Source organism: Bufo gargarizans, chromosome 4, assembly GCF_014858855.1.
Source record: "Bufo gargarizans isolate SCDJY-AF-19 chromosome 4, ASM1485885v1, whole genome shotgun sequence".
Classification (NCBI taxonomy): domain Eukaryota; kingdom Metazoa; phylum Chordata; class Amphibia; order Anura; family Bufonidae; genus Bufo; species Bufo gargarizans.
In genome coordinates, this window is record NC_058083.1 from 383,000,719 (window position 1) to 383,026,026 (window position 25,308).

Below are 25,308 nucleotides of genomic sequence, written 5' to 3' on the forward strand. Positions count from 1 at the left end.
TTTTGCTATGGCTGCCTGCATTGCTGGTGGGCTGTACACTTAAAGGGAACCTGTCACCGGGATTTTGAGTTTAGAGCTGAGAACATGGGTTGCTAGATGGCCACTAGCACATCCGCAATACCCAGTCCCCATAGCTCTGTGTGCTTTTATTGTGTAAAAAAAAAAAAAAAAAAAATTTGATACATATGCAAATTAACATAAAAGAGTCATATCTTACTTGTGTGACCAGAGAAGTGTCATATTTTCAAGCTCTGACTCATCTCAGGTAATTTGCACATGTATCAAATCGGTTTTTATACACAATAAAAGCACACAGAGCTATGGGGACTGGGTATTGCGGATGTGCTAACGGCCATCTGCGACCCATGTCCTCAGCTCTATACACAAAATCCCGGTGACAGGTTCCCTTTAAATTAACATATAAAGAAGTCTAGAACTAAACAATATGGGCATTAACAACATATACAGCGGCAGTGTACAGAACTGCACACACATATACAGCGGCAGTGTACAGAACTGCACACACATATACAGTGGCAGTGTACAGAACCGCACACACATATACAGCGGCAGTGTACAGAACCGCACACACATATACAGTGGCAGTGTACAGAACCGCACACACATAAACAGTGGCAGTGTACAGAACCGCACACACATATACAGTCGCAGTGTACAGAACCACACACACACACACAGCGGCAGTGTACAGAACCGCACACACATATACAGCGGCAGTGTACAGAACTGCACATACATATACAGTGGCAGTGTACAGAACCGCACACACATATACAGCGGCAGTGTACAGAACCGCACACAAATATACAGCGGCAGTGTACAGAACCGCACACACATATACAGCGGCAGTGTACAGAACCGCACACACATATACAGCGGCAGTGTACAGAACCGCACACACATAAACAGTGGCAGTGTACAGAACCGCAGACACATATACAGTGGCAGTGTACAGAACCGCACACACATATACAGTGGCAGTGTACAGAACCGCACACACATATACAGCGGCAGTGTACAGAACCGCACACACATATACAGTGGCAGTGTACAGAACCGCACACACATATACAGTGGCAGTGTACAGAACTGCACACACATATACAGTGGCAGTGTACAGAACTGCACACACATATACAGTGTACAGAACTGCACACACATATACAGTGGCAGTGTACAGAACTGCACACACATATACAGTGTACAGAACTGCACACACATATACAGTGGCAGTGTACAGAACTGCACACACATATACAGTGGCAGTGTACAGAACTGCACACACATATACAGTGTACAGAACTGCACACACATATACAGTGGCAGTGTACAGAACTGCACACACATATACAGTGGCAGTGTACAGAACCGCACACACATATACAGCGGCAGTGTACAGAACTGCACACACATATACAGTGGCAGTGTACAGAACTGCACACACATATACAGTGTACAGAACTGCACACACATATACAGTGGCAGTGTACAGAACCGCACACACATATACAGTGGCAGTGTACAGAACCGCACACACATATACAGTGGCAGTGTACAGAACCGCACACACATATACAGCGGCAGTGTACAGAACCGCACACACATATACAGTGGCAGTGTACAGAACCGCACACACATATACAGTGGCAGTGTACAGAACTGCACACACATATACAGTGGCAGTGTACAGAACTGCACACACATATACAGTGTACAGAACTGCACACACATATACAGCGGCAGTGTACAGAACTGCACACACATATACAGTGGCAGTGTACAGAACTGCACACACATATACAGTGTACAGAACTGCACACACATATACAGTGGCAGTGTACAGAACTGCACACACATATACAGTGGCAGTGTACAGAACCGCACACACATATACAGTGGCAGTGTACAGAATCGCACACACATATACAGTGGCAGTGTACAGAATCGCACACACATATACAGTCGCAGTGTACAGAATCGCACACACATATACAGTCGCAGTGTACAGTACCGCACACACATATACAGCGGCAGTGTACAGTACCGCACACACATATACAGCGGCAGTGTACAGTACCGCACACACATATACAGCGGCAGTGTACAGAACCGCACACACATATACAGCGGCAGTGTACAGAACGCACACACATATACAGTGGATGTCCCTCACTGCTGAGTATTTTGGACAGTATATGAGGAAGTGGGCCTCATCCTCCACCGCCTTCAGGTGGCACTGCTGGCACAGTCTGCTTTCTCTAGGCATGTAGCTCTGTCGATGCTGTCCGGATTCTATGGCCAGGCTGTGGGTGCTTAGTCTGTAGCGGCTCAGGATTTTCCAGTCTCTGGGGTTCCCTAGTTTCTCCAGAATGGGGTCAGTTTTTAGTCTCTCTGCGTGCTCTAGTACATCGTCAGCTTCTGGGATGCTCTTACCTCCTTCCTCCATTCACTGACGTATTTCTCTTGTCTCTTGTTTACTGTGATCCTGATCCCGGCTTTTGTGAGGTGGTGTGGGGTGATTATCTGGTCGGGCTGGGTTTCAGTAAGTTGAATTTTGGGGCTTTGCCTTGCCTGGGATCCCTTGTTGTAGCAAGGCTTTATGGTGATGGGAGCCTTCACTACTATCATGTAGATGGCCCCAGAATGATAGCGCCCTCTCCTGGATTGTAAAGGGCAGAGGGAATCTGTCCAGCTTCCCTCGACAGGCACTGTTAGAGGTGCTCCGATGGACCTGGAGGAGATGCTTACAGAATTCCAGGTGGAATATTTCTGTTGGGCTGGAATCCCATCTTGACCAGTCAGGGTATGTGTGGGGGCCCCAGACTTCACTGCCATACAGGAGGATTGGTGCAATGACGGAGTCAAACATTTTAAAGGGTTTCTACCACTTAGGTGTCACATATTTGGCTGTCAGACACTAGCGATCCGCTAGTGTCTGCTCTGGCCAACCATCCTAATATAATTGCTTTTGGGGCGGTGGTTTGGCTAAAAAAACTACTTTTATTAATATGCTAATGAGCCTCTAGGTGCTATGGGGGCGTCATTAGCACCTAGAGGCTCCGTCTACCTTCAGAAACTGCCGCCCCCAGCGCGTCCCTCCAGCCCGCCCATCTCCTCCTGAATGCGATCCTCGTATGTATTCTGCGCATGCGCAGTAAATGTCTGACAGCTTCCCTGCTCAGACATCTCCACTGCGCCTGTTACTCGGATCACTATGGCGTCATCGCGCAGGCGCAGTGGAGATGTCTGAGCAAGGAAGCGGTCAGACATTCACTGCGCATGCGCAGAATACATACGAGGATCGCATTCAGGAGGAGATGGGCGGGCTGGAGGGACGCGCTCGGCGGCGGCAGTTTCTGAAGGTAGACGGAGCCTCTAGGTGCTAATGACGCCCCCATAGCACCTAGAGGCTCATTAGCATATTAATAAAAGTAGTTTTTTTAGCCAAACGGCTGCCCCAAAAGCAATTATATTAGGATGGTTGGCCAGAGCAGACACTAGCGGATCGCTAGTGTCTGACAGCCAAATATGTGACACCTAAGTGGTAGAAACCCTTTAAGCCAGACCCTCACGGGTGCTTTCAGGTGGTACAGTTGTCTTCTGATGTTGTAGAAGGTCTTGCATGCTTTGTCTTTTAGCTCCTCAATGGCTGATTTGAAGCTCCCAGTTTGGTCAATTATCAGGTGGTTGTAAGAGGGCGGCTGTGTAGCGTGAAGGTAGGGGGCCTGGCTAACTTTGTTTTCCTTATCTGGAACACCATAGTGTTGGTCTTTTTTAAATTGATGGGAAGGGCCCATGTGGTGCTGAATTTCTCCAGAATGACTAGCTGGTCTTGGAGACCTTTCTGAGTTGGTGATAGTAGAAGAAGGTCATCCGCATACAGGAGAAATTTCACCTCAGTGTCATGGAGAATGAGACCTGGTGTTAAGGAGGACTCCAGAGCCGCTGCTAGCTCGTTGATGTAAATGTTAAAGAGTAAAGTAAGCCGTTATTTTCCCATTTACCTTCACGCTGCATTGGTTCTCGGTGTAGGAGCTTTTGATGACGTTGTATGTCTTTCCTCCTATTCCGCTCTCCAATAGCTTCAGGAGCAATACTGGGTGCCACACAGAGTCGACGGCCTTTTCGTAGTCCACGAAAAAAGCGTATATATCTTTCCCTGCTTTGTGTTGTGGACATGGCTCTGGATAAGGCGGTGCAGGGTGTAGATGTGGTATGTGGTGTGTAGTGTGGTGGTTTGACATAAACCTGCTTGGCTTTTGAGTACATTGTGCTAGGTGAGAAAGCCAAGGATTCTCTGGTTCAGGATACTGTTAAATAGTTTCCCCAGATTGCTGCTGACACATATTCCTCAGTAGTTGGCCGGGTCATACCTGTCCACGCTCTTGTGTATTGGGGTTATGACACCTTGGTTCCAGGCTTCGGGGAAATAGCCAGCGCTTAGCACAATGTTGTACAGTTTTGCTATGGCTGCCTGCATTGCTGGTGGGCTGTACACTTAAAGGGAACCTGTCACCGGGATTTTGTGTATAGAGCTGAGGACAGGGGTTGCTAGATGGCCGCTAGCACATCCGCGATATCTAGTCCCCATAGCTCTGTGTGCTTTTATTGTTTCAAAAAACCGATTTGATACATATGCAAATTAACCTGAGATGAGTCCTGTCCCTGACTCCTTTCACGTACAGGACTCATCTCAGGTTAATTTGCATATGTATCAAATCGCTTTTTTGAAACAATAAAAGCACACAGAGCTATGGGGACTGGGAATTGTGGATATGCTAGCGGCCATCTAGCAACCCATGTCCTCAGCTCTATACACAAAATCTCGGTGACAGGTTCCCCTTAATCATTTCGGGTGGGATGCCATCTGTGCCTCTGGCTTTCTTACCTCTTATGGTTCATAGTCTCTCTTCTGATATCTCCTGCAGTGTTATGGGTGAGTCTAGTGGGTTTTGGAAATCTTTAATATCTCTTCCATGCTCTTCAGTTTTGACCTAATTTGTTCTTGGTCTGGGTTACGTTCTTATTTTGGGATGTCTCTGTAGAGGTCTCTGAAATACTGTTGCCAGATGTTGCCGTTCTGAATATGGAGGTTGTTTTTCTTCTCATTTGTGCCCAGGTGGTTCCATAGTTCCCAGAAGGAGTTATCTTGGAGGGCATCTTAAAGCTGTGTAAGTTTGGTTGAGGTATATTCTTACTTTTTCCTTCTGAGGAGGGTTTTGTATTGCCTCTGAGTTGTGTTGTAGACTTCCCGCAGGTTGGTGTTTGTTAGGATCTCTATGCTTTTTATTTGAGGCCGATCTCAAGGTCTTCCGTACAGCTCTGCACTCCTCATCAAACCAAGTGTTGGGGTTATCTTCTTTTTGCTTCGGATGGCTATACTTTTTCAGGTCAGCCATTTCTGCCATTGTGTAAAATATATTATTAAAATCTCTTACATCTTGGTTGACTCCTGGGTTTATCTCAAACACCTTGTTGTTGAAGTAGTAGAGCATCCTTTGGATTTCTAGTTTATTGTGCACCTCTTTACATTTCTGAGCCGATGTCTTGGACCACTTATAAGATAGAGGTGGTGTGAAGAGCCCATATCTATCTATCTATCTCCTGTCTGTCTACTATCTATCTATCAAATCAAATCAAAAAAGCTTTATTGGCAGGTCTAAAATGATACATTAGCATTGCCAAAGCATGTTGGAAATAGGGGGTTGAGAAATGGGGACATACCCCGGGTCGGTGTATAGGAGTCCCTTTCAGGGTCTATCTATCTATCTATCTATCCGATGAATACAGTTAAGCATGTATGTATTGGAGGGGACTGTACTGTGCTGGATAAGATGATATTCTGTGCAGCAGTAATATAACCTGCACAATCCATACATATTCATAGTCATTTTCTCCTGTGTCCTGAACCGTCACCATTGACCCAAAAAGACAACCATTGCACACATGTTACATTGTATCTTTGTACAACCGATGGCTGTGTTTGCCAGAGGACGGTAAAATAGGAAACAACCTGGTCTCTTTGGGTTTGTAGAAGGAAGAATAAAGCAGGTTTGGCACATGGGAGGCTGGGTGGTCTGATCTCACAATATTGTTCCTGCTTTAAAAAGAGAAGTGAAATCCGGGCAGAAGACGAAATTCAGCATGTGAAGGGGATCTGCACTCTGTCACTTGTCACTGTCATGGGGACAGATGCTGACGCTCAGTTTGTAGTGCCAGGCTCTGCGGCTGGGCTGCTTAGTGTAGGAAGACTGGGGTTTTGTCTGGGTCTCATAGTGGCACAGTTATAAGGTGGGGCAGGACAGGCTGTAATAGGGTTTCATTGGTATTTATTAATAATTCATACATGAATGAACCTTGGAAATGACATGCATAATGCAGACTGTAATTATATAGATGGCATATGTTCTTGATAATTTCTATCACAGCTGAGGGAGACAGAAAGAAGCTCTTCTACAAGGACCAAGCTCTGGACCATGAAAGTTAGGCTACTTTCACACTTGCGTTCGGAGCGGATCCACCTGGTGTCTGCACAGACGGATCCGCTCCTATAATGCAGACGATGGGATCCGTTCAGAACGGATCCGTCTGCATTATCTTTCAGAAAAAATTGTAAGTGTGAAAGTTAGTCAGACGGATCTGTCCAGACTTTACATTGAAAGTCAATGGAGGACGGATCCGTTTGAAATTGAGCCATATTGTGTCAACTTCAAACGGATCCGTCCCCATTGACTTACATTGTAAGTCTGGACGGATCCGTTTGCCTCCGCACGGCCAGGCGGACACCCGAATGCTGCAAGCAGCGTTCGGGTGTCCGCCTGCTGAGCGGAGCGGAGGCCAAACGCTGCCAGACTGATGCATTCTGAGCGGATCCGCGTCCACTCAGAATGCATTGGGGCAGTATGCATGCGTTCGGGGCCGCTTGTGAGAGCCTTCAAACAGAACTCACAAGCGGAGCCCTGAACGCTAGTGTGAAAGTAGCCTAAAGGCGTTTGTCTGCACTTTTTTGTTTTAGTGACTTTTTTTTTGCACCTTGCAGCTTTTTTTGCAGTAAAAACGTCAGCTCCAGATGTTTTTTTATGTCGTTTCTCTTCATAAAGTTAGATTTTTTTGTCTTTCTGACAATTTTCAAAAAATGCGGCATGCTGGAGCTCTTGGCAGTTTTTCCAGTTCTTCCTCGATAGCGGAAAATCTCCATGAAGAAAATGCAAGCGGTAAGACACACTGGGGGAGATTTACACAAAAGGTGTAAGTGAAAATTGGCTTAGTTACCCATAGCAACCAATCCGAGTCCACCTTTAATTTTTCAAAGGAGCTGTTAAAAATGACAGGTGAAATCTAATTGGTTGCTATGGGCAGCTAGGCCAGTTTTCCTTTGTACCAGTTTTTAAAAATCTTCTCCAGTGTAGGTAGCAAAAAAAACAACAAAAAAACATTTTGTTAGGCTAAAGTTTTTACGACGCTCCCCCCAAAAACCCCACATGTGTGATGGATCATAGTAGATGTGATCCAGAGTTTTCTGATTTAGGGCTCATGCACACGTGTGCCCTTTGCCTGTATTGCGGAGCGCAATCAGCAGGTCCGCAATATACGGGCACCAGCCGTGTGCACTGTGTATCATGGATGTGGACCCATTGACTTGAATGGGTCTGCTATCCACAAGATACGGAGCAGAGGCACTAATTGAAAGCTCACTGAAGTGCTTCATACTGCAGTCCGTGCCTCTGCACTGCAAAAAAATAGAACATGTCCAATTTTTTGACGGCACGGACCATCTCTTGCGGATAGCGTACACTTTCAAGTCCACATCCACAAACAGCGTGCCAGTGCCTGTATATTGTGGACCCGCTTTTTGCAATCCACAATACGGGCACAGAATACACACGCCCTAAGGCAGATGTCTCTTGCCACTATTGTGGAGTCATTTGTTTTGTCCTTTATGGTCAGTGGTCCTAAAGTAACACCGAGCTAAGTCTAGTACAGGGCCAGAGGGGCCACGTATGACACAGGGATTCTCTCTTTTAGGCCTCATGCACACGACTGTTGCGAATACGCAAAACACGGATACCTACCATATGCATTCCGCATTTTTTCGGAACGTCTGCCGTTTTATAGAACTGTCCTGTCCTTGTCCATAATGGAGACAAGGATAGGAAATGTTCCACATTTTTGCGGATGCCACGGATCTGGCATCTGGATGCGGACAGCACACAGTGTGCTGTCCTCATGTTTGGCGGCCCATTGAAGAGAATAGGTCCACATCCGATCCACAAAAAATGCGGTTTAGATGTGGACTAAAACAACAGTCGTGTGCATGAACCCTTAGGTTGCATTACACGACTGCATGTATTTTGCGTTCTACAAAATGCGTATCCACAAAAATTACGGATGACCTCTGTGTGATTTCCATGTTGCATCCACCTTTTTGCGTACCCATTGTAAGGATTCCTATTTTTGTCCACAATAAGACATGTTATCTTTTTTGCGGGACTGTGGAACGGACACATGGATGTCCGTTTTTTGCAGACCCATAGAAGTGAATAAACCCTTGTGTGATCCGCAAGAAATGTGGATGGGATGCGGACCAAAAATACAGTTGTGCGAATGAGGCTATATGTATCCCTGTGTAATGTGCCTCCCACTCGGGCATACCATCAAATTTACCTTAAAGGGGTTTTCCGGGAGTACAATTTTGATGACATAGATAGGTCATCAGTATAGGTCCGGCTTCCGGCACCTCCGCCTATCAGCTGTTTGAAGAGGTGTTCTGCTAGATTCCTATACCTGGCAGAATGCTATACCTGGAAGTGACGCGGCCGCACCGGAATCAGCTGGAGAAGGGTGTGTGTAGATCTGCGCAAGCGCAGATCCGCTGGGTTCGTAAAAATAATTGCACCGCCGCGGGAGAAGCACCTACTTAATTTGCATGCACAAAACCGTTCACTGCATGTGCGCACTCAGGGTGACCCCAATATTCTGCACTCAGCTCTGCTATGTGGTTTCCCCAATATCCTGCACTCAGCTCTGCTATGTGGTGAGGCTGAACTGCTCCAGATGATGTGTCCACACATGCGCACTCAGGGGTAGGGAGATCTGATGGAACATTTTGCACTGAAAAATCTACCTACCCCTGAGTGCGCATGCGTGGTCCCTAAGTGCGCACGCACGGTGTACGGTTTTGCGCATGCAAATGAATTAGGTGCAATTATTTTTACAAATCCAGTGGATCTGCGCTTGCGCAGATCCACACACACCCTCCTCCAGTTGATTCCGGTGCGGCCGCGTCACTTCCGGGTATAGCATTCTGCCATGGTATAGGAATCTGGCAGAACAAGGCTACTGAGCTCTTTTGAGAGCCGCGGTCTCTTCCTAGGCCAGTGATGTCATGTTCATTGGTCACATGGCCTACTGTATATGCAGCTCAGTCCTTAACCTCTAATAAATGATGACATACACTTTATTGTGGAATAAAAAATGGCCGCAATGCTTTATTAAGTGTAACCAATTAAAAATTAACATACTTTAATAAATTAATACATTAATAAATAATTAAAACCATTAATTTCATTAAATAAATAACCATTGGAAACTAATAGTTACCGAAATCCACTCGGCAATAGCTGAGTGACACAGCCCCTCTAATAAAGGAAAGCGACAAAAGCAATAAAAAGCGGATTTAAGGACCAGAAGTTTCCCGCCACAGGTACAGCCGCCAACCAGAGGCCTTGAAATCGCCCTCAGCAACAGCATAAACCAATCAGCTGTGATCTTGGCTGACACTACAGCTCACAGGTAAACCAGAAAAAAACTGCTGATAACTGGATTATCACAAACTTGAGGTAAAATCTGTAAAAGAAAGAGCGGGAAACGCTCTGGGGGGGGCCGTACATTCTAGTGAAAGGGCCTGAGCTGAAATACCAAGCACAGCCGCTATGCAATGTATGGCGGCGTGCTTGGTATGCTGTGGGAGGCTCCAGAGGCCTTCCGAGCGCTGCAGCCGGTTCAAACTGTTGATCTGCGGGGGACACGTCATCGGTGCTCCTGTAAAGTGTTGCTTGTCCCACAATAGAAACTTGCTAGCTATCCACAGGATAACTGGCAGTCCCACCAGTCACTAGAATGAGGGTCCCGAGGCCTCTATTCTCCCTCAGTTGTAACTTGAATGCAGTGGTGGTCGAGCATATGCAGTGGCACTTTATTCAGAGTCTATGGAACTGATGGAGATGGTGAAGTACAGCGCTCCGTTGTTTCCGTCAGGTCCCTTGAATAGGGTAAAGACACAACCATGGCTCCATTCAAATTCCCCCTCACAGATGGCACGCAGTAAGGAGGAATGGGTGGACCTCTGTTTTAATGAACTGTGGGGTTCCCAAGGGTGAGACTTTTATCTGCTTTCCTGATTATTATGTATCTATTGACCCATCACCACATCTGGGGATTACTGCCACTTGCATAAGTCTTAGCACCCTACCATTATGGCTGTCCTCTGCTGGCCAACCTGTGTAATTACATGTGTGCTTGGCATCTTCTCCCCATAGCGCTGCAATGAATTCCACTTAGTCGTGACTGATCGGGAGACGGGTGGGAATAGTTTGCTGTAGACGGTAAACAGCGGGGAGCTGCCGCCATCAAATGAAGAAGGGAAGAGACCCTCAAAGCAAGAATTACAAGACTAGCAAATAATTAACGCTTATTCGTAGCATTGTTTGACACTTGGGACGGTGTATTTAGATACATAGCTAAGGTAGCAAAGTCACCTCTCTGTACATTACCGTTCATCTGTTTTGTGTGCAGTGAGTTTAGTATCATTCAGATCTGCTACATTGACGGGCACAGCTCTCCTACATTTGCCTATACATTGCCTCTTTTGCTGACTGGATTCCTTTTCCTCAAATTATACACTGCTAATACACTGATAATGTGATGAAAAAATGAATCCAGCCAGCAAAGGAGGCAATATGGACAATCACAATACATTAGTAAGTGGCTTGCAGTAATTTTCTGTACATAATAAATACCATTTGCTGGAGTGAGACAACCACTTTAACTGGAGAGTGAAAAGCACACACCTGGTTTCCTCCTTTTCATCTTTTCCACTGTAGATCTGCCAATTCCCAGGCTCCAAGATCTCCACACCACTTCTCAGATTATATGATGCATTTGGTGGTCCGAAACACTTCCTACTTGTCTAACCCTGCTCTTGCATTGGCCAGCATTGGTCATGGGAGCCGTGCTGGCCATTCCAGAGGCAGCAGGAAGTGTCTTGGGCTATCAGATGCAACGGGAGCATCAGGTTAGTCTGAGAAGCAGTGAGGCTCCTCACTGGCAGAAGAGGAGTCGGGGTATTGGCAGATCTTCAGCTGGAAAGATGTGCAGAGAGGTATTTCCAGGGAAAGAGAACCATCTCGCCAGTGCCACCTTCTCAAAGTGGCTCCCTATGAGTCAAAATCCAACTTTTTAACTAGCCTTGGAATATGACACAGGAAATCTTGTTGAAAAGTCGAACTTTGACTCATAGGGGCCACTTCCCTATGATGAAATGGGGTCACCAGGTGTTCTGTTCGCTCCCCGTCAATGTGAATTTTTTTATAGAACCGGAGGGTTGCAGGGCTGACGTGATTAAACGATATTGTTGCTTGTTGCACAGCAACTAGTCTTGCGTCCGGAGGGGTGCACAAGGAGTACAGTACACTGTGCCAAACTAAGTGTAGTATCTGTTCTTATCATCTCTGGAGGCAGGACAGGGCCACCAGAATGTGAGGCAGAAATCCACACGGCATCCCTAGGGTATGGGGGTTGGGTCATTAGTGCCCTATGCTAGGTGACCAAGGGCTTTGCTGGATCTAAGCCAGGTGCTGAGAATGTTTGAAAGCCTGGGGTGCCTGAACTCACTGGGGGTGGGAGCCCACTGTGTGATGGCACATTTGCACGCACTTCACTTTCTCACATTTTTGATCGCACACACCTCCATTCTTTGCCCAGCCGTCAGGCCTGGCTTAAAGGGAACCTAAGTCAGAGACAGGGAAAAGAAAAAAAGAGGGTTAGTCACTGGGCCTTTCAGAATGATGGTCCAGGGATAACTTCGCAGGGCGCCAAAGGTAGGTCAAAGAGTACGTATAATTCGTTTGTACCAGAATTTTTGGAGAACAAGTATATGTATATATTAAAAATTTAGTGGAACAAAGGAGGGCAGGCTGCCAATGGTCTCGACCCACCCTGATGCCCTCAAGGTGGGTGATTAGGATGAAAACAGTGGGGTTGCGTAAAAAACGCTAGAAAGGACCACAAAGAGGCGCCAAGATCCCTAGTATCTAGGGTTGTGATGGTATATACCCAAAAGGTGTTAGATACACATAAGTGGGGTGACAGTACTTTCACACTCACCAATTTATTTGTTAAAATTCTCACGGTCAACTCGTATATGGTGTGCAAATGGCGAATGTAGTATTAGGTAAATACAAATATAAAACCTTTGACAAATATAAAATCTAGATATAAAATCAAGATATAAAATCAAAATTTTAGTGACTCACTTCACCCAGGAGGGTAATGTGGGATAAAGCACAAGACACCCACATCACACCTCCTGCGCCTGGATCGCCAGTAGAGTCTCACGGATGAACAATGATCACTCAGGAGTTCTTGTTCATTCTTTATATTCTTTTATTCCAAAGCCAGGGTGGGGGAGTGAGCAGCTCAACGCGTTTCGGGGCCTCTTAATGGGTCCCCTTCATCAGGAGCATATGAAGTGGTAATACAATAAAATGGCGTTTAAATAACAAATAAAACACAGAAAAACCGCCAAAAACGGCTTCCCATTACGTCACTTCCGGTACTGTATGCGCTCCAAGGTGGAACGCACCGGAAGTGATGTCATATTCGTCCTCCAGAATGTCGGCTATAATACCGATAAATCCTGGAGAGACATCACAGTATTTGGGCATGATAAGGTCCTGTAGGGCCGATGGGGGGCACATACTGGCTGTTCCAGGCTTGTTTTGGGAAGGATCGTGTCCTTTTCTCTATTATGTTCACGGTGGAACGCATCCTGTACTTCCGGTGCGTTCCACCGTGGAGCGCACCCGAAACCGGAAGTGCCTCTCAAGACAGGAGTAACTGTTTTAACAACCAAAGGAAGCAGAGAAAAAGAGGAAAAAAGGGGGGGGGGGGAGGTGCCTAGATGTTAGGTTTACACAAATGTGAGATGTGGATGTTATGGAAAGAAATATGTAAATGAGTTTATTACAAAGGTGAAGGGGAAAAAAGGTCACATGACCAGCTACCTAATCACATGATCGGGGGTTACATTTCTGTTGATAACAGAATCGGATATATATGTTTCTGTACACTATTCTGTTGGAGTAATGGGAAAGTGTTTTTATGATGTTAACAAGGTGATAAAAAAGAGTAATGTTGGTAATACTAATATTTGACAGCAGTGATCAGAGTACCATATAATATGTGTTGATGATAATTAATAACAGGGAAAATGATAATAATGCATAATAAATAAGGATAATATAGCATCAAATGAAGTAAAAAGTATTACTAAAAAATATGTAATAAATATACTGTGGTTTAATAAATATATGTAAATAAATAAATATATATAAAATCTCCATATATATGTATAGTCGACAAAAATAGAGTAAAAATAGAAATAGAAGTAATATAAAAAATTGAAAAAATTTGAAAAAATTGTCCCCTGAAGGGCAGATGCTGCGTTGCAAAATATAAAGTATGGCGACGGTATTTCTTTAGTAATTAGAGTATTCTAAGCTTTCATTTAGGCCGAAAGGGGATAGAGTATTTAGTGTAAAAATCCAATACATTTCCTTTCGGCATAGTTGTTGATATGATGAGGCGATGGTTTCTAGAGGAGTAACTGTGAGACCGGTTATGGAACCCTCATGTCGTTCAGAGAAATGCCGTGATACGCTGTGTGTCGGGACTTTTCGTTTAATGTTAGATCTGTGTTCACACATTCTTTCCCTAAGGGTTTGGGTAGTTCTACCGACATATTTTAAACCGCAGGGACATCTGAGGAGATATATGACATTTCTTGTCCCGCAGTTCAGGTCTTGTCTTATTGTCCAGGGGCCCAGGGGACCTCCTGTTTCAATGGCCCTAGTATCGTGTGTGATCATCGCACAACATTTGCATTTTTTCGTGCCACATTTAAAACACCCTTTTCTTATTGGCTATGGGAAGATGGTTTTTGTGGGGGCTTGAAGTTTGGGACAGGACGGGGCAATAATATTTTTGATAGTTTGTGCCCTTCTAAATGTTATGGACGGTAATTGGGGTAGAATATTTTTGAGGATGGGGTCTTTTAGTAAGATGTTCCAGTGCTTCATCACTATTTTTCTAATATTCTGGTGGTCTCTATTAAACCTGGTAATGAGGTTATATTGATATCCTTTTGGATCAGTAGTTTTTGGGGGTGGTGGTTTCAATGCTTCCCTTTGGTCTAATTTTAGAACCCTCTGGGTGGATGCTTTAATTAAACTTTTTGGGTAGCCCTTTTCCAAGAAGCGATCCCTTAAGATTCCCAGTTGAGTTTTGAGGGTCTTTTCATTGGAGCAGTTTCTCCGGATTCTTTTCATTTGCCCATACGGTATGTTTCTTTTCCATTTCGTGTAGTGGCAGCTGGAGTATTCTAGGTAGCTGTTGGAGTCCACTTTTTTAAAATGGGTGCTGGTGGTGATCTTATTCATGATAATTTCAATATGTAGATCTAGAAACGTTGATTTCTTGGAGTCAAATTCATGTGTAAATTGGAGGCCCCAGTCATTCTGATTTAGCGTTAGTATAAAAGACGTGAGTTCTTCGACGCTGCCACCCCAGATGAAGATAATATCATCGATATATCGACGGTAGAGGTGTATATCCTTATGGTATTGGAGACCTAGAGACTCCTCGAAGAGGCCTACGAACAGATTAGCATACGAGGGTGCAAATTTTGTACCCATAGCGGTACCCCTTGTTTGAATATAAAAGGTGTCATTAAAAGTGAAGAAATTATGTTCTAAAATAAATTGTATTGAATTTAAAATGAAATCTTTCTGAGGGGGGGGCATCTCGTGATCCAGCTCAAGGAAATGTTTCGTTGCGCGTATTCCTAAGTCATGTCGGATATTACTGTAAAGGGATGCTACGTCCAGTGTGACCCAAATGTAGTGGTCCTTCCAAACTATATTATTGAGGGTGTTTATGAGGTCTGTGGAATCTTTTAGGTAGGAGGGGAGTTTTTGTGCGTATTTTTGTAGGAAAGTGTCGACATACGCTGAAAGGTTGGATGTAAGGGAGTTTATACCAGAGATGATGGGTCTGCCTGGTGGATTGATAAGGGTTTTGTGTATTTTAGGTAAAAAGTAAAAGCGAGCAGTGGTAGGATGATTATGGGTGAGGAATATTTTTTCTTTTTTGTTTAAAATATTTTGATTAAAACCAGAATCTACATGTTCAAACAGTGCTTTCTTGAAAATGGCCGTTGGGTCGTCTACAAGGACTTTGTAGTAGGTTCGGTCAGACAAAATTCTTTTTGATTCCTGTATGTAATAGTTAAGGTCCATGATTACGACCCCCCCTCCTTTATCAGCGTTTTTTATTACAATGTCCTTGTTTTTTTTTAGTTCTGTCAATGCTCTTTTTTCTTGGGTACTGAGATTATTTGGAATGGTGAGGGTTCGGGGTTCTTTTGAGTTTTTTTGGGGGTTTTTTAGGTCATTCAAAACTATATTGAGAAAACTCTCTAGATGTGGACCCCTACTATGTAGGGAATAGAAAGAGGATTTATTTTTTAGACCTGATGGAATGAAGGTATTTATTGGATCTTCGTTATGGGTGGATGGTGACTGGTCTTCTCTAATGAGGGGGGGGGGGGCTGGATGAGTGGGATGCTGTTATTGGTGACAATTAGAGGTGATGGGTTTTCCATTTCTCCTGAGATGATATCTTTAATGGCGAAATGTCTTTTGAGTGTTAATTTTCTGATCCACTGATTAATGTCTACGAATAATTCGAAAGGGTCAGAGTTGTTGGTAGGACAAAAGGAAAGTCCTTTACTGAGCACACTAAGTTCAACTGGTTTGGGTTCATATTTTGATAGGTTAAATATGCCTCTGGTTACTTTTGTTGTATCGGTCAGTGGAGTTGTAAGGGAGGTCTTTCGGTGTGGTGGGAACTGAGGTGTTTGGTCTGTTGTTGTATTTAAAAGTGGAATGAGCGGTTTCAGTTTTCTCTTTTTTGGGGTGTTTGGTTTTTCCCCCTCTACATCCCCTGAGTCGTTTTTTACTCTTTTGCGGGATGGTGGAATGGGACTGAAAAAATGGGTGATCTTGAGGTTTTGGGGATTGGGAGTGGGCGTGAGGGGTACAGGACCTGTTGGGGTGAAAAAGGGACTTAGAAATTGTAGGCTGGAGATTATCTGTCTGGCGGGAGGGGTCTGGTTGTGGTCGTTTAGTGAAGGTGAATTTCTCCCTAAAAAAGGACTTTCGGAGAGTTTGGGAGGTAGGGCTAAAAAAATCTCGGATTGGGTGGTGGAAACTGAATGTGTTGAGATGTCGTTTATATTTAGTACGGATCCCGTAGGGATGGACAATGTATGGGATTTGTTCGGGGAGGTGGGGGACTGGATTGGGCTGGATCTGGAGCATGTTGGTAAGGATAGGTTCCTGGGTGAAGTGGAGCTCATGTTTGGCAAACAAGGGACAGGGGGGAAGATGGACTAGTGTCCGCCGAGGGGACAGTTGGGTTTCCTCTCTTACTGGTAGGGCAATCCAATTTGGGCCGGCAAGAGGTGTCATATGTCCATTCAGAACCCCGGTTGACTTTTGGGGCTATTGTTATTTGGGGTGTTGGATTGTCTGAAATTCTGACGGCTTGGGAATAGGATAAACGGGTGTTATGGATTCTTCGTGCCCCATGCGTGTTGCTATTGTAGAAAACCTTATTCTGTGAAGTGGATTGGGTTTTCATAGAAGTAGATCTAAAGTGGGGGTACAAATCGATGGGTTTGGTGTGATTGTTTTTGGATAGGATGGATGCGCTATTATAGGGTAGGGAGGGAGGGTGTTTTCTTTCCCAGGACCTAATCTTGTTTAGGTCATAGTCCTTGATGTCTCTTAGAAGTTTGTTGCATTTTCTAAAAGCCTCGTTATATTCAAAGCTTCTGAGAGGATCCCAGTGGAGATTTTTCCTCTCATTGGCCTTAGGCTGGGGACTATTTTGGAACCATGTTTTAAGTTTGTGCCCCAGATGCATACATGTGGCTTTTCTTTTGGCAATTAAAAGCCTCATGTATTGTTGTGAGCATTTATCACTTGCAGTTAACCAATTTTTAACGAATTCCGGGTCATTCATAAATGATGGTTTTACAGATAGTCTTAGACCGCGTGGGGTAATCCCCATGAATTCATAAATAAAGAGGAAATACCAGTCAATTTCATTCTTTACAAAGTTCTTGATGGTGTCCAGTATGTCGAAGTCTTCTTTATCGGTGTTTCCTTTTCCGTGGTTGGATGTCGGAGGGAGTGATTCTCCAATGGACTGCCAAGTTCCGCTGATTGTATTTGGAGAGGGCAGTCTCAGTTCCGTAGTGGAGGGTAGTCTTCTGATTTCTTTTAGACATTCTGGAGGACGAATATGACATCACTTCCGGTGCGTTCCACCTTGGAGCGCATACAGTACCGGAAGTGACGTAATGGGAAGCCGTTTTTGGCGGTTTTTCTGTGTTTTATTTGTTATTTAAACGCCATTTTATTGTATTACCACTTTATATGCTCCTGATGAAGGGGACCCATTAAGAGGCCCCGAAACGCGTTGAGCTGCTCACTCCCCCACCCTGGCTTTGGAATAAAAGAATATAAAGAATGAACAAGAACTCCTGAGTGATCATTGTTCATCCGTGAGACTCTACTGGCGATCCAGGCGCAGGAGGTGTGATGTGGGTGTCTTGTGCTTTATCCCACATTACCCTCCTGGGTGAAGTGAGTCACTAAAATTTTGATTTTATATCTTGATTTTATATCTAGATTTTATATTTGTCAAAGGTTTTATATTTGTATTTACCTAATACTACATTCGCCATTTGCACACCATATACGAGTTGACCGTGAGAATTTTAACAAATAAATTGGTGAGTGTGAAAGTACTGTCACCCCACTTATGTGTATCTAACACCTTTTGGGTATATACCATCACAACCCTAGATACTAGGGATCTTGGCGCCTCTTTGTGGTCCTTTCTAGCGTTTTTTACGCAACCCCACTGTTTTCATCTTAAAGGGAACCTGTCACCGTGATTTTGTGTATAGAGCTGAGGACATGGGTTGCTAGATGGCCGCTAGCACATCCGCAATATCCAGTCCCCATAGCTCTGTGTGCTTTTATTGTGTAAAAAAAACCTATTTGATACATATGCAAATTACCTGAGATGAGTCTTGTATGTGAGATAAGTCAGGGACAGGACTCATCTCAGGTTAATTTGCATATGTATCAAATAGTTTTTTTTTACACAATAAAAGCACACAGAGCTATGGGGACTGGGTATTGCGGATGTGCTAGCGGCCATCTGCAACACATGTCCTCAGCTCTATACACAAAATCACGGTGACAGGTTCCTTTTAAGGAAGAGAATTTTTTATAATTCTGTCCGGATGTCTGGGCTGAGCTTTAGCACGCATTCACTATTTATTTAACTTTTCGTTCACTGTGTGTTCACTTTCCACGTTTGTCTCAATAATTTCTTGGGTTGCGGCGCCCTTACGGGTACCCCCTAGAGGTCTAGGGGGGTGGGGGGGGCCATCCTGGTTCCTCATTCCCCTGCAAAACCCCTTGGGCTCTTCCTCTGGAGAAAGCCCAAACCTAGTAGTCAAAGGTCCGTCCTGACACCCTGGGTGGCAGCCTAGGTGAAGGCCGGAGCACAGATTTGGCGTACCCTCGGCTTCGGCTGAGGGTTGCCTGGGCATACTCCCGGCTTCGGCTAGGGGTTGCCTTTTTGTCTCGGTCCCTTGCAGGAGCCTTCTGGCCCGGAGGGATGGGGAAAGTTTTATGGGGGGCCCTTCTTTTACAGAGAGGGCCTGCGATAGACCGTAACCTTGTGCACGTTTTTTGTGTGGCATGGTGCACAATTTTGTTGCACGGGTGTAGAAAGCACGTTCCTCAGGGTTTAAAAAAATTAATTAAATACTGTGCCAAACTAAAATTCATACTCGCACATAAACTTCTAGGAGTAATAACAGAGGAATGATGCAACACAGAAATAATAAATAAAAAAAACATGATCAGTTATTTCAAGGGGAATAGAAATGTGTACTATATACGATACATCAAGATAGCTGACAGGTCCTCTTTAAAATTGACAAATTTGACACCTACACACACATGTGGAATTATACACGTTAAGGATATTAGAGTGATTAGCTGGAACAAATGGGCATTACATGGATTGGATCAGTGAGTGGTAGAAACAAGTGCCAGCATTTGGGCAATTTAGAGCGATTTTCCAGGAAATAACACTGACGTCCCATACTTATTGTGATTGTGGCTTTACACCCCCGGTATCCTCACAATTAGGCCTCTTTCACACTACAGTTTTTTGCGTTCCGTATACGGTCCGTTTTTTGCGTTCCGTATACGGTCCGTATACGGAACCATTCATTTCAATGGTTCCGCAAAAAAAACGGAATGTGTTCCGTATGCATTCCGTTTCCGTATTTCCGTTTTTCCGTTCCGTTGAAAAGATAGAACATGTCCTATATTTGGCCGCAAATCACAGTCCGTGGCTCCATTCAAGTCAATGGGTCCGCAAAAAAAACGGAACACATACGGAAATGCATCCGTATGTCTTCCGTTTCCGTTCCGTTTTTTGCGGAACCATCTATTGAAAATGTTATGCCCAGCCCAATTTTTAATATGAAATTACTGTATACTGTATTTGCCATACGGAAAAACGGAACGGAACAACGGAACGGAAACGGAACCACAACGGAAGCAAAAAACGGAACAACGGATCCGTGAAAAACGGAACGCAAAACACTGAATTCAACATACTGTAGTGTGAAAGAGGCCTTAGGGTACTTTCACACTAGAGTTCAGGCATAGAGTTCTGTCCTAGGGGCTCTATACCTGAAAAGAACTGATCAGTTTTATCCCCATGCATTCTGAATGGAGAGTAATCCGTTCAGGATGTATCAGGATGTCTTCCGTTCAGTCTTTTTGACTGATCAGGACGGAGATAATACCACAGCATGCTACTGTTATCTCTGGCCAAAAAAACTGAACACTTGCCTGAATGCCGGATCCTGCATTTTTTCTATAGGAATGTATTAGTGCCGGATAAGGCATTCAAAATACTGGAATGCCGGATCCGTCCCATGCGCAGACCGAAAAAAATGTGAAAGAAAATCGAAACGGATCCGTTTGTCCGTATGACAAACGGACAGACGGATCCGTTCTTGCAGTGCATTTGTAAGACGGATCAGGATCCTGATCAGTCTTAAAATGCAATCAGTTGGCATATGTTTTGCTGGATCTGGCAGGCAGTTCCCGCGATTGATCACTCTGCCCCAAGTGTGAAAGTACCCTTAGCCGAAACATTTCTGTGCAGCAGTGTCTGTTCCTGCACGAAGGATCATCAGTCCTCTGATCGGTGAGTGCTGACAATCTCTGTACAGCTATGGGACAGGAAATAAATTGGTTGGGGTACCACAGGCAGACCCCACCAATCACACATTGATTGCCTATTCTAATGGTATGTTCTACTTTCTGACAAGCTTGCCCTTATACACCAGACGTAGCTGCAGTATAAAGGATGGGGGAGTGACGGCAGCAGCAGCCTGAGACTGAGGAAGTGGCTTTTAGACCAGCTCAGGCAGCTTATTACATCTATGATTATCTTTAATTTTGTAATTTCCACAACCTTCTTACATGCTTATATAAAAGGGGAACAAAACTTGCCGCTGATTCATGGGAAAATGATCTTTTGGCAAGGTCATGTCAGACTACTTTTTAGGTTGTATTTTTCCAGCATGTGATAATTTGGGTTCATTTGTCATCTCAAGACGACACGGTAAAAAATGATTTCCCTCTATGTGGTTTACGGAAGTGGTGATAGGAAGTTCCATCTGCTGTAGCAGTACGTTGCTGATACACAGGTCCTAGGCTCAGTGGTCCTTCACGCTGCAGTATTAATTACTTCCAGGACGACCATTGTAAGTTGAAACCCTTTATAGAAACTTTATAGTAAGCCAGTAATTGCTTCCAGAGCCCCAAAAGATCATCTGAAAGGGAATCTGTCACAGCCAGGGCTGTTGTAACCATTTGGATGGCAGTGGAGCTCTCCTTTAGTCTTTTACAAGTAAACAGTACTAATCAATTTTCTCTATCACCCGAATAACGCAGTTTTAATAATACTCTAAGGCCCCATGCACACAGCCGTTGCTCGGCCGTTCCGTGCATTGGGGACCGCAATTTGCGGTCCCCAAAGCACAGGCACAATCTGTGCGGCTGCCGCGACGGATTCAGACCCATTCAACATTAAATTTTTTTGCGTTGCGGAGGCACGGAGAGGAACCCCATGGAAGCACCCTGTCGTGAATAGGTCCGCATCCGTGATGTGGTAAGCACACGGCCAGTGTCCGCATATTGCGGACCCGCTGTTTGCCACGGCCGGCAATGGCATGAGGCCTAAGTAGGTGAAAAGAGCCCACGAGGCTGTACTTATAGCTGCTGGAGCCCAGTAGTGCCCACCGGAGCGTAGCCCTGCCCCCCTCTCCTCTTCTTCTCTCCACCCCCCAGCCTTGGTGACGTCATAATGAGTCCACTGGAAATCTCGTACATCTCTTTATATGTGCGCCTGCGCTGTCTGTTACCTGCTTTGGGCAGTGACTTCAATAACTGAACCATGCATGTGCCAGCATTATTCAGTTTAGTTATTGAGACCGCATAGAGGAGATGGGCGCCTCGGTGAGATTTCCTGTGGACTCATGAGGACATCGCCGAGGCTGGGAGGTGGAGAGAAAAAGAGGAGGAGGGGAGGAGCGGGGCTTTGTTCTGATGGGCGCTACTGGGCTCCAGCACTGATAAGTACAGCCCATTGCACTCTTTTCACCTACTTAGGCCTCATTCACACTTCAGTGTTTGGTCAGTGATTGCATCAGTAATTTGGAGCCAAAACCAGGTTCGGGTCACAACCACAGAAGAGGTGCAGATCTTTTCATTATACCTTATCTCTGTGTAGGCTTCACTTCTGGTTTTGGCTCACAAATCACTGATGGAAATCACTGACCAAACACTGAAGTGTGAACTAGGCCATAGAGTATGTATAAAAAAAAAAAAAAAAAAAAGATAGAAAAGATGAATTAGCACATAAAGGAATATTTGTAAAAGACTTAAAAGACTATAGGAGAGCTACACTGCCATCCAAATGGTAAAAGCTGTATTACACTGGCTGATGGTCGGCCAGATCATTTCTAGTCAGCTATGATCTGGCAGTGTAATACTGCCGCTGGTTACCTGATGAACAAGCATTGCCAATCAAGATTTATAAGCATGCTTAAAAATCATCATTTGCCGGCGGCAGATCGTGTTTTGTGTAATCCGCTTCCGGCAAATAATGATTCTGTATGGGGACAATTGATGGAATTAGTGATCACTACTTCCCATAATGCGCAGGAGATCAATGCATGTAATAGCAGGGTGAACATAATTTGGTAAAAAAAAAATCTATTTGTGGTTCCTGTATATTTTATGCATGTTTCTTAACCCTTTCCTAGTCCCAGACATTATTACAAAACTGTAATCCAGCACCTGTCACGGCTCAGTATAATTGTATTGATAAGTAGTTAATCCCTTGCCCACCCCTGGCGTGCCTGAACCACACGCAATTCATTGAAAGGGTTATGCCGTGATTAATGTAAAAAAAAATGAAAAACCGACATCGTATAGCACATGACAATCTCTTAGAAAGCTAGAATCACATGAATCCAGAGATCTCCCCATTCATTTCTCCAATTGCTCTTCTAGATTTGTTTTAAACTGGCAACTCATGGGGAGTGTCCTTTCTGCGGCAGCTTTCTCCTGGTAACTGTCGCAGCTTTCTCCTGGTAACTGTCACATACTGTACTAAGATATAAGATACAACACAATCGTGGCCACCCTCCATACACTTCTATGGGTGTGCCGAAAATAGCCAAGCACCAAACTCCCATAGAGGTGCATGGAGAGGTGGCCGCGCTTGCGAGGCGGGCTCTCCATTCACTTCTATGGTAGTTCTGAAAATAGTTGAGCGTGCTCACACTTTGCTTTAAAGGCCCTTTTCAAGAGATGGGGCCCACACCTATCTGACTTTGGTGTCATATCTTAGCGATATTCCACCAATGTGTGAGATGGGCCTGCCCCTTTCATTTTTAATTAAATTCAATTTCAGAAGTATTCAGATGCACGTGCTGGTTTGAAAAATGTATATTATTTTGGGACAACCCCTTTATGAGCATTTCCATTTCAAGGGCATGTCCTGTTTTAATTTTAATGAAGGCAGAAGACTGTTGTGCCTTTGGTTTTTCTAATCTTTCAAAGCTGCCAAGATCGTCACAGACAGACAGGCCAAGTTACGGCTCTGCACAATCTCCAAGTGCTCTGGAGCTTTTACATGGCACCAGTATCAATCTGTGGGGACCTCATATAATTCTATTTGCTTCCTATATCAGACACCATCAGATGCCATATGAGCAGAAACTTCATAATACATTCCTGTATGAAGACACCATATGGCGGTACACAGAATATACGGTAGATGTGCTGAGGTAGAGACTCAGTTCCCATGGCTTTTCTACAGGACTATTTACTTGTAGATGCTAGACACCATGCAGTGGGGCAGATATTGTGCTAGTCACAGTATCAGAATACAAGGGACCAGAGAAAGTTCTGCGGACTCTGCAGTCTGGTGTGAAGCTCAGGAGAAGCGCATGTGGGTAATCTACATAAGGCAATAAAATGTTCAGATAAGCGACTTTCATTATCGGAAGTAAAGCTGAAGTTTCAAAGGGTACTTCTCAAAACGTGTCATTGTTGTCGTCTTTTTTCTTTAAAGAGAACCTGTCCCCAGGCAGATAAATCAGTGCTCCTCTAAAATGCCCTAATAGTGTTAAACAGAGTCTGTCAGCAGTTTTGTTGATCAAAACTGCTGACAGCACTAGGCAGGCGACGGAGAAAGCAGTTAAACCACACCCAGGGTGCTGCTTATACTTGCGGCATATGTAGGCCCAGGACAGGCCATCAGTACCAGACCATTGAGGCCTACACTTGGCACACTAGCCGAGGGGAACTGCGGCACTCCAGGGAGAACTGCGGCCTCTTACTTCTTTACATGGGGCTGTCTGTCTGCACGCTGATCAATATCCTGATCCCCCAAAAAAACTTAAAACCAGTGTCTCCTCAGGAGCCATGAAGGGAATAGCCTATTTGCTGCATTACATCTTGTAGACTAGAAGGAAAAATGCTGCGCACAAGCCATCTCTTCTTTCATTCACCTCCTGGATACGGTGGCTACCATTTTCCCAATAGGTGATGGGCCAAAAGATGCGCCCCTGATTAGCAGACATTTATGGTGGATACTGTGAGGATGACCATACTGTACCTTTAAATACGATGTCCCGTGAAGACAACCCGTGTCCAGGTGTCCCAGTTATGTCTGTTAGCTGGGGCAAAGAGCATTATTTAGAAGGTGTTATCCAGTTAGGACAACCTCTTTAAAGGGATTGCCCCATTGCAACATCTTAACTGGATAGGGCATGTGTCTGATCAGAAGGGACTGACTGCTGGGGCCCCCACTAATCACTATACTATAACAGGGGCCCATGTTCCCCCATTTGAATGGACTGGCGGACATGCATTCCACTCTTTGAAGCTTCTGGAGATAGCCAAGTACAAGCGCTCTTGTGGACAGGGAATAAGTAATGGGTCAACCCCTTTACGTTTGTGAAATTGCACCTAACCTAATGGAAACAAGGCTAGGTAAATGTCAGCTTCTTTAGAATTTAGCAAAATACAGCAGCTATAGATACAGAAAAGATTTCCAGTTTTCTAGACTTGCAGATGAAGCATCAGAAAGGAACCTCTTAGGTTATTGTCTTTGGACCAAGAACTTGGCTCTTCAGCTTTCTCAGAGCAAATATTTTAACTAATGGAAATCATTATAGTTTCGTCACATGTAGCCTTTCTTCTTTCGTTCAGTCACTAAGTATGAATATTTATAGACCTTGAAGTACGTATCCTTAGAGAAATC

At 44.6% G+C, this 25,308-nt stretch overlaps 1 protein-coding gene across 9 annotated transcripts in view; it reads left to right on the forward strand.

The window, feature by feature from the left end:
• LOC122936247 (sodium/calcium exchanger 1) overlaps nucleotides 1-25,308 on the forward strand; it is a 544,043-nt gene that overhangs the window by 184,509 nt on the left and 334,226 nt on the right. The gene's annotated exons all lie outside the window — the stretch shown is intronic.